The sequence below is a fragment of the Lissotriton helveticus genome, chromosome 5_1 (genome assembly GCF_964261635.1).
Source record: "Lissotriton helveticus chromosome 5_1, aLisHel1.1, whole genome shotgun sequence".
NCBI classification, from domain to species: domain Eukaryota; kingdom Metazoa; phylum Chordata; class Amphibia; order Caudata; family Salamandridae; genus Lissotriton; species Lissotriton helveticus.
This window is the reverse complement of record NC_136065.1, coordinates 1,877,489,241-1,877,499,393: the sequence shown is the minus strand read 5'-3', so window position 1 is coordinate 1,877,499,393 and position 10,153 is coordinate 1,877,489,241.

Sequence of the window (10,153 nt, the reverse complement as noted above, 5' to 3'; positions counted from 1 at the left end):
TATATATAACATATTCTTTGGTAATATTGGTGATCCGCTATATGAGACGAAATAAATAGCGCAAATGGACATGCGGTATACATGGTAAGACGGTAATTAGTTGGCATAATTTCATAAGGTCAGACTTTCCCAAGTATGAGACTTTCTGGTAAATCCTGAACTAATATACTACATGGTAGACTTGGCACCTTGACCCACTTGGTCAGTAGCAGGCCTGTTACTGGCTTTTCGCCATGAGAATTATCCAAGGGAATAATCCTGGAATTGGCACATCTAACACGGAGTTAACGTTGGGTATTTCACTATGATCACGTTACCTAGAAATATATAATTTGTATCATAGCCATGTCATTTCACCCTACCCAGGGGTTTGGAGATAGATACTCTTCAATAACATTTACGTTATTTAAAACAATGTATTTCACTTGGTATATTTGACTATGAGCACTTTGAACTATTCAAGTAGGGGGTCTGCATATAGATATTTTCGACAAGCATTAAGTTAAAATGTAACTTCTATTTGAATTGGCATACACTGAATCATGCATTATGAAATTATGCCAATTAATTACCGTCTTACCATGTATACCGCATGTCCATTTGGGCTATTTATTTCGTCTCATATAGCGGATCACCAATATTACCAAAGAATATGTTATATATATATATATTTTTCACACAAGGTAAAAGTTCGCATTTCAATGTACATGCAATGTTGGTGTTATTAGTTTTATGATACGATAACTGATAATGACTTATACCGTTTTTTCCTGTATTTGACAAAGATTAATCTAAATTAATTCAATCTGTCATGCGACATCTCTTTACATATTGCCATCTATTTGAAGCTAATTTACGACAAATAACAGCATAGACAAGTGTTTTGCGGCACCTAGTCAAGAATTGTGCAATTTTACCACTCCAATATGTCTGCCATGTATTTTTCGTTAGTCCGACCTTTATGTTGATTATTGGTTTGTAAAATGAAAACTTTATTTAATGGTTGGTGTTCTCCATGTGTAGTTACACGTGAACAAGGCTTCTTTGCTGAAACGCGTTGTGTAATAAACTGCTTTCCTGATATTTGGGATCCCCTTTGCCTTTTTGCCTGAGAGCGCAAGACATTCATTTTGTGGATTCCTTGGATATGTTAATTGAACCGGACTGCTTCGCCGGCATCTGCGCCAACTTCCTTTGGGTTCCAGCACTCCAGAAGAAGCTGTTTGTTTTTTCATATATATATATATATATATATATATATATATATATATATATATATATATATATGTATGTTTTCAAGAGGCTTCGTTTTCTGAGGGCCCCCAACCTTTCAGGTTGGGCTCTATACACAGGGAAGAAGAAACCTGTAATTTGCGATTTAGCCAGGAAACAGATTAGAGCCCAACTCCGACTTCTTTTAAAAGTAAATACATTTATTTTGTCAGCGTCGCAGCATAGTCGCAGCCACCCTCTCTTCCTTACGCGTTCCAGCATTCAACTCCCTTGATCACAGCTGAGTGGCATATACTTTCCCAGTGGTCACGTGGCCCATTCTTGCAACTACAGGCCCTAGGATGCACTGCATATATGTATTCCATAGTGTGATATGTTGCACAATTCCATTCTGCTCAATTGCGTTTTTTCGTGCAAATGTCACCATTTTAAAAGTAATTAATTTCTCAGTGCGTACTGCATACATATTTATGTGTGTGTATGTATTTATAGTACATATATTTGATGAAAAGTATATAGTATACATTGTATTATGTTGAACTATAATAACATTTTTTAAATATTACTTATCAGTTTAAATATATTTTGCAAAACCAATTGTGTTACCTTGTTTTGGATGATATTCCCTTCCACGATATTTTGGCATAATATTTGATCAGATGCTTTGCCTTATATTGTAATGCATTTGATGCAAAACTGCATGAATTAATTATTGATTATTCAATTACACTTTCTGATGAAGGCATATATTAATTAACTGAATTACATTGTTTTGGACAGGGTCAACATGTCCCTGTGGGCCATTTAAATTTACAAAGGGAGCTAGTCCAGAGCTACCATGGGAGAAATGGGCAACAATTCGGTTCATGAACAGGTCCGATGGAACTTTACAAAATACATATTTACGTCTATTCATGTAGTTTTTTGGCAGTGCGAACAAGAGCCAACAAGACCTTTAGAGCCCTGTGCAGGAAAAGTATTCACAATGAGTAACAGACCCACAGAACAACATGCAGAATAGTGCAATATAAACATAAAACATAAAAAGATTTGTTTGCACAATTTCCAAGGCAATGTTTATAAGAAGTAACAATACAATATGCTTGAAGAAGGCGTAGTCCAAAGATTGAGTTAATATTCCGGCAAAGATTTCACACGTGGTTGTCATACAAAGATAAGAAGAATGGGACAAAGGTGGTGGAAGATCTGTAGAGTGCCAACATGACAGACTTCCGGCTCCTCACGGAGGTTGGACTTCAAAGGGAGAGTGGAACAAAGAGGAGCGGAAAGGCTGTCACAATAGACAGTCGTGTAAGCAAATGAAGGTGGTTGTGAAGCGAGAAAGGATTTCAAGACCATCAGATACTGACACTGACATATGACAGCTGTTGAGATGCTATCTGGAGGGCTTTCTGTGTCTGCTACATCGCTTTATAAACTTGACTTGCTCCTTGTAAACAAGGTGAAACTATGCGGCTGTTTGCATATCCAGTAAATATTTTGACTGATTTTACAGATGTCCAAGAATCTATTTGTCAACTATTGATGACATCAGTGTAAAATAACAAATGATGTAAAAAGACTGAACATAAATTCTAATCTACACCATCTAATTGAATCCTTTAATTTGATTTAACTTTATTTAATTTAATTAGTTATTTAATAATTTCAACCAGACCTAACCATGAACGCTCATAGCAGGTTTCAAGTGCATAATAACAATTGAAGGAAAAAGGCAATCACTTTCATAACATGAAGGTTACAGGCTACGCATTTAATAAATACAGTACACTGTAATACATATTTGACCACACAGGAAAAGGGTTGTAGCTGCTAAACGTAGTTCCTGGACTATTACAAAGCAGTCAAGGCTCATTGCAAATTATCCTTCTTGAGTAGGGCATTGCATCACTGGTGTTTGGTAGGATATTAAGTTGTTCAGCTGTAGGATGTTAGCTGCACCTCCTCGCTGATGAGTCTCAACAAAACTGAACCCAGCCTGAGGTTGCTTTGTGGTTGTTCAGGAGCGGTGTAGCCCTGCAGTTCAGGCGGAACAGTTCCTACTGGGACATGGCCCAGGCTGATTGATTTATGGTTGGTCCCTTTCTGGAGTGGCACAATGGACAAGAAGCCAATGGATTGAAATGCATATCAGTAAAACTACCAGTGGCCACGATTAATTAAAGCATGGCACCCATCATTTTTTGTTTTTTCCTGTGAAATGCCCCCAGTGCAACAGGTATCATTGTTCCAAAGAACTAAGGAAGTACATCTCTCATGAAGCCCAACAAGGCTGAAACTGGTATGGGATTAATTTTGTTCCTGCACACAAGGGATTTGGCCTTACGGTTCCAGCTCAACTGTTATTCTACGGCAGGAGCCAGGTGGATTTACATAGGGGCCAAGTTGGATTTGCATACAATTGGTGTTGCAGAATGAGTAAAACGCATAGTGGACTGGGTAGAATCAGTATCAAAAAGAGGAATAAATATCTAAATGGGCACATTATCTAACAAACTAAATATACTAGAGGTCACATTTGCAAACGCGTCACACAATAGACCACTATTTTAGATGTTGGGGTCATGGCTCCATGTATTTAATGATGAGCTGATGGTTTATATTTATCTTGTAGCCCTGATGAAGTCAGAGGTTTAACTGCCTAATGATGAAACATGTGTTGGCTACTGGAGTTACCAGAGTGACTACGAAGTGTATTAAGAACAACTAATGAAATGTGAAGAAGAAAGAAAATAAAAAACAAAGAACAAAAGAATTATTTTGTACTCATATCTTCCAGTTTTGAACATTGGGTTGCTCAGGAATTGCACTAGTTTAATTTAAATTTAATTTAACACTCTGCAGCCATAGTAAGACAGTATAGCACATCTCAAACCAGGACCATCTCATCTGCACTTAAGGTGTATAGAGCGAAGGCTGAGGGCAGTGCACTCTACAGAGCCAACCTAAGGGACTTCTCGAACCTTGCCAGACTGGGGTTTGCAGGGAATATATTTCTAAGAGCTATAACTAATCTTTCTATTAATACTCCCCTTATACCACTAAGACAAAATAAGGGTCTTAACTCATTAATACATATAGCTCAATTAAGACCATTGTTGTATTAGAGATGGTTGAAGTACTCTATAGAGCTGGAGGACTATTGGGGAGCCATGGAGGAGGTGGTCTCACTGGATATATGTCTTAAAATAAAGTGGTTGCTATATATAAAAAAAATGCTAATACAAATTGGTCTCTGTGAAGGTTGGTCTTCTATGACCCCCCACGCCCCACTTTGCCAAAGCCACACTCAAAGGTGTATACTCGGCTTACATACATGACAGTGAATTCCAGAAGGTTACCAATGGGCCACTTATTTCTCGATGCTTAGATTTGAAATCTTTCAGACTGTTTAAATCCTTTTTGGATTTCATTACCACATTGACTGAAAAGGCGATTTTTCTTACATTTTGCTACGTCATTCCACGAATCATTTGGTAGATTTACAAGCCCCTTGCACTACTTCTGCGTCATTTTTAACATGGGGAAAATGACGCAAACGTGGCGCAAGGGGCTTGTAAATCTGCCCCCATGTTTTTTACAGCAAACTGGAATACACTACAGATAACAAGTACCAGAAAGCACAGGAAACACTAGCGCATTTTCTCTTTTTCTGTCCGGGCTACACTCGTCCTAGGAAAACATGGATTATCCCCTTTTGGAAACAATTAGGCTGTTGGTAACTAGAGGAAGCCTTACGGCTAGTCCGTACAGATTTGTCGCAAACAGTTGTTTGCGCCGTTGCCAAATACCTTTATTGGAGTTGGATTATTAGAATTAGGCCCTGGAATGAGCAGCATAGATTGACTCTGAGGTTACTGTGTAGCCCCCTCAGATATATATATGCGCTAGAATTAAAAAGGCCTCCATTTAAAATTGCTGACAATGATTGTACATATTATTTTAGATAGTTCTTTCTAGGCTTGCCATGGGGGCAAAAAAAGAGATTGTTAATACATCTTGTTTTCATTGGTATGGGGTAGATTTTTAATGTCCTTTTAATTATATCGTATTTATAGCATATTATATGTAGGTCTTCTGTACATGAGTTGATATGTATTTACTTTATCGAAGTATTACTGGAATCTTACTCAGACATTGGTATGTATTTATGTGTGATTTAGTTGGGTGATAGCCCGAATAAAGATATCTTGAGGATGATTTATTTTAGTCTGTTTGGTAAGAAACAGTGATGCATGGTGTCAAAGACTGCAGATAGGTGCTTCCACCCTGTTTCTATACACAATAGCTAGCCCATATGGAGCTCATGACATATTTAATGCTGCTTACTGCTTGGAAGCCTGTTTGTTCATCAGACAGTAAGTAACATGTTAGGTGAAGACTTATTTTTGCTATATGAACAATCGATTTGAGATGGGCCAGTAGTTATTTGGGTGTGAGGGGCAAAGGCTGTCTTTCATTATGAATATGAACCACACAAAAAGTGAAGGGAGGAATGCTTGCAATATGTCTAACCACTGGCAATCGATCAGGTTAGCATCCCAACCCATTGTTATTTTGCTCACCATGCCACCTCAGTTTGGATCCAGCCATATGCAAATCAGTCTTGATCCTCCTCCTCATGGGAACAGTCCAGCCCAACCTGCCAGGCCAGGTCCTCCCTGAACTGGAATACAAGCAACCCAGGACTGGTTTAGCCCTAGTCATTTGCTCATCAGCCAAGTACAACTTGAGTTCCAGTGGCAGAGTGAGCATGGGACCTACATCTGGGCATATCCATGCCACTTAAGACAGTACATGAAGCACACAAAAGGTGATGGGATGAATGCTTGCAATTTGTCTAAGCACTGACAATTGCTCTGGTTAACATCCCAACCCATAGTTCTTTTGTTCACCATGCCACTTCAGTTTGGACCCAGTCATATGCAAATCAATCATGACCCTGCTCATCATGGGAACTGTCCAGCCCAAACTCCCAGGCCAGGTCCTCCCTAGACTGAGACACAAGCAACCCTCGACCAGTTTCTACCTAGATATGAACTCACCAGCCAGGTACAGATTGGTTCCAATGACACAGTGAGCATGGGACCCATGTCAAGGCACACCCATGCCACTTAGGGCGGTACATGAAACACACCAAACATGATGGGAGAGCTGCTTCTTTTATAACATGCTAGACAGTGCTTGAAAGATGTTCTTGGTTCTAGAATTCAAATAACAGTCAAGTAAGAACTGAGTTCTTCTACACCAAGTTTGTTTCACTGTCTGTATATGGTGGAGGACTGTGTTGGGGTTACTGTAGGTCATAAGGGCATTTCATGGATGAAACAAATTGGACAGTGGTCACACCAGGGAATGGATTCATTTAGTTGTATCTTGTTTGTGGAATATTGAAAATCATGTCCAATGTATGTCCTGTTGTGGAACCCTGTCCATTAAAGGTTGACAAGAATAGCCTGGAAATAAGAAATGAATTATACTAAATCAAGTGTTGTTGTACAAAGGTAACTATCAACTGAAAGTATTTCCCACCAACCAAAATACTTCTCAAACTATTAAGCATCCTGGAAACAGTCATGATGCACTTTTGAGTCAAACATCTCCAGTTCTGCAAACAAAGCTGGTTTCACAATGCTAATTCTGACAACACTGATAATTACATACCTTGATGATGATTCCTCATCAATCATGGGTTTTTATCTGCAATTTATGAGTAAGAAGCCTGTTCTGGATTAATAATAGTGATCTTCTTTTGTCGTGCGTGTCCACCTTCAAACAGCTTCTGCAAATACCACAACAACAGTAAATTGGGTCATGTATTCCATAATATATCACCTTTATGCACACAATGCATGTCAGTAGCATCTAAAAGTTCTAGTAATTATTGCAGCATACCAAGCAGAGTACATACCATTCCACCTACATTTATATATCTCACGACCACCACCCGCAGCCCTTTTTTGAGGAACTTCACACCAGAAGAAGAAAGACTCAGATATCTTGCAGGAATATCTGCTTTACAAATAATTTGATACAAACAACATTTCTGAATAATCTTTGGCCTAAACAAGCTGGTTTGTCATGTTACACCAGTTGCCTTTAAAACAATAACTTCTAACTAAATACTTGAATATGGGCATTTATTTTGATGGTCAAAGGGGGGAGCTATCTGTATAACTTCAGTAATTGCTTAGAGCAACCCGATTCATTTGATTTTAGAATACTGAATAAGAGACATCTTGTGTTTAAAGTGTGAGTGAAGGAAGTTACCAAATTCAATATGAGGTTTTCATATTATATGATGCCATTTTGAGGTTGAAAACTGTTGGAGCGAACTGAATGGTCAATGGAATGCCCAGCACAGCAGGGGAATTATCCCCGCGTGGGCGTTCCGCGGAGGTCATGACGAGCTCAGCTCGTCATCAGCACAGCACCACCGTGCTGCATGACAAGCTGAGCTCATCATCAGCACGCAAGAGGTTAAAGTCTTATTTTGGAACAGTGGATGTTGGATTTTTGTTGTTTTGGTCTTGTGTAGTCTAGATAAAAAATACTTTATTCTTCTAATCTGGTGTGGAGTCAATTTGTGGTGTTTTCACTGTGCTACTGTGAGTGTTGGTACAAATACTTTACACATTGCCTTTGATAAGCCTGTCTGCTCGTGCCAAGCTACCAAAGGGGTGAGCAGGGGTTATCCAAAGAGTGTATCCCCCTTACCCTGACTAGAAGCAAGGGTCCCTATTTGAACATTGGTACCTACCTCTGCCAACTAGAGACCCCCAGATCTAACACAGCGCTACATTATACCTGCGTCAGGTATAATGTATCCAGGGTGGGCGTTCCCCCGCAAAAAGCCTCATAGAAGGGGCGCAGTGAAATCAGATTTCACTGCGCCACTTCTTGGATGCCACTGCGTCAAAATCTTATGCCTACCTCTCAGCAGGCATAAGACGGACGCAGGCACATTTAACTTGGGACTTGCCCATGTGTAATGACCCATTGCTGGAGTTGCATCACTTTTGGGACATACTCCAGCAATACGCCATTACTACGCCTACAGATACGTCAAAAATACCGACGTATCAGTAACTCCTTACCACACAGAGCGCCGTACATCAAATACGGCTCATCCATTGTCTCACAAGGAGGGCGCAGAGAAAACTGTTTCATCGCTGTTTTCATGCATCAATGCAACAGTTTTCATAAATGAGGCCCCTAGGTGTTCTTTGGAAGCTGATTCTCACAGGCCTCTAACTGAGACCCTTCATACATTTTATTAATTTATGCCTTTACATGTGTAAAGTGACTCTTTAAGTCATTGACTCCAATGTGCTTTAAGATAAAGGTTTAAATGTAACTCGTATATTTACAGATCGTGAGGGAACTCGATTGATGGGACAAACAGATGCCTACTGGTGAAATTAATACATCTGGGGATGCCAACACAATTGGTTCTAAACACAGGTATGGAGAGAACACAATTGATGGTAAAGGCAGCTACGGATATAAAATAACTGGTGTTAGGGGCGGGGTGAGAAATAGCACAAGTGGATGCTGATACAGACACTACACAGACACCTTATTTGCAATGTATCTATGAAGATGACATACCTTTTTTGTACATACAGGCATGAAGGGGACAATTGATGTTACAGACAGGTACCCATATGACACAATTGGTGGGTATAGGTAAGAGATGACACAATTGGTGGTGGCAGATGTAACACAGCTGGCTTATATGCAGACACCAAGACAATAATAATTTGTACAAACAAGAAGCGGCAACAGAGCTATGTTTATGTTATGAGCTTCTGTGGATCACTAAGACAAAGCATTATATATGCACAACACCTATATGTAAGGGCACAGCAAAAGAAAAGCAAGAACACTGATTAAACAGAAATTAAGGTCACAAGAAAGAAAGGAAAAATAGACCAGCAATCCTAATAATGATTAAATGTTCAAAATAGTAAAGCTATGCTCATGTAAACACCCCTTCAAATAAGGAGGACAAGACATTTTTCTGTTAGAGCTTCAAAGTAATAGAACAAATCTTCATCCCTATCCCTCAATAGCAGATAGAATCCAGAGAATCAGCATTAAGAAATGTAAGGCATTCCTGTAGCATATGGACCGGAGCTCCCAGACAATGGTAATGGAAACTTACTGCCTATCCAGAATGGTAATCAGCAGAGGCACAGAGATGATAAGTTGTGAACAGTCGTATAGTTGTTCCTGGACCACAGGCTCCAGGCAGTAACATCTTTAGAGCTACACCTCAATTCCAGACAGCTCAAAGTTGGAAATACATGAGACGCAGAAGATGACAAGAGCAGGGTGACTTTCCTTCTTGGTGGTGAAATATGCAGAGAAAGCAGCAATATATCCACCACACTGGACAGGCAATCCACCGTCCCCCATCTGCTGAACACGCAAGCCACGTAATTTGAGAGGGGAATTCAACAATGGCAGGCGACTGCAGGACATTTAAGTCTCCACATTGTCATCGAAGGGAGCTGGTGTTTTGGGTCACAACACACACCTTACAGAAGGTGTTGGAAGGAATAAGGGACAGTGAGTGGGAATTGGAGTTGGAATTGGAGTAAGAAGCGAGTGCTACAACAGCCACCTTTGTGCAGGCCCCTCGGGTTGGGACATCCATGAGGGTCGGCCATGCTGGCTGTTCCAGACTGCAGTTGTGGAGATGACACAATCGGAGACACACAAGATACAAAGATGCCACAAGTGATTTACTGACCTGAAACTACTGGAGGCACATCCATGTACTGACTTGGCAAAATCAGTGGACAAAAGTACTGAGATAACATAAACAGCGGGCACACAGATACAATGTTGACACAACAAGTGGCCCACTCTGGTAAAAAAACGTATGAGGTAG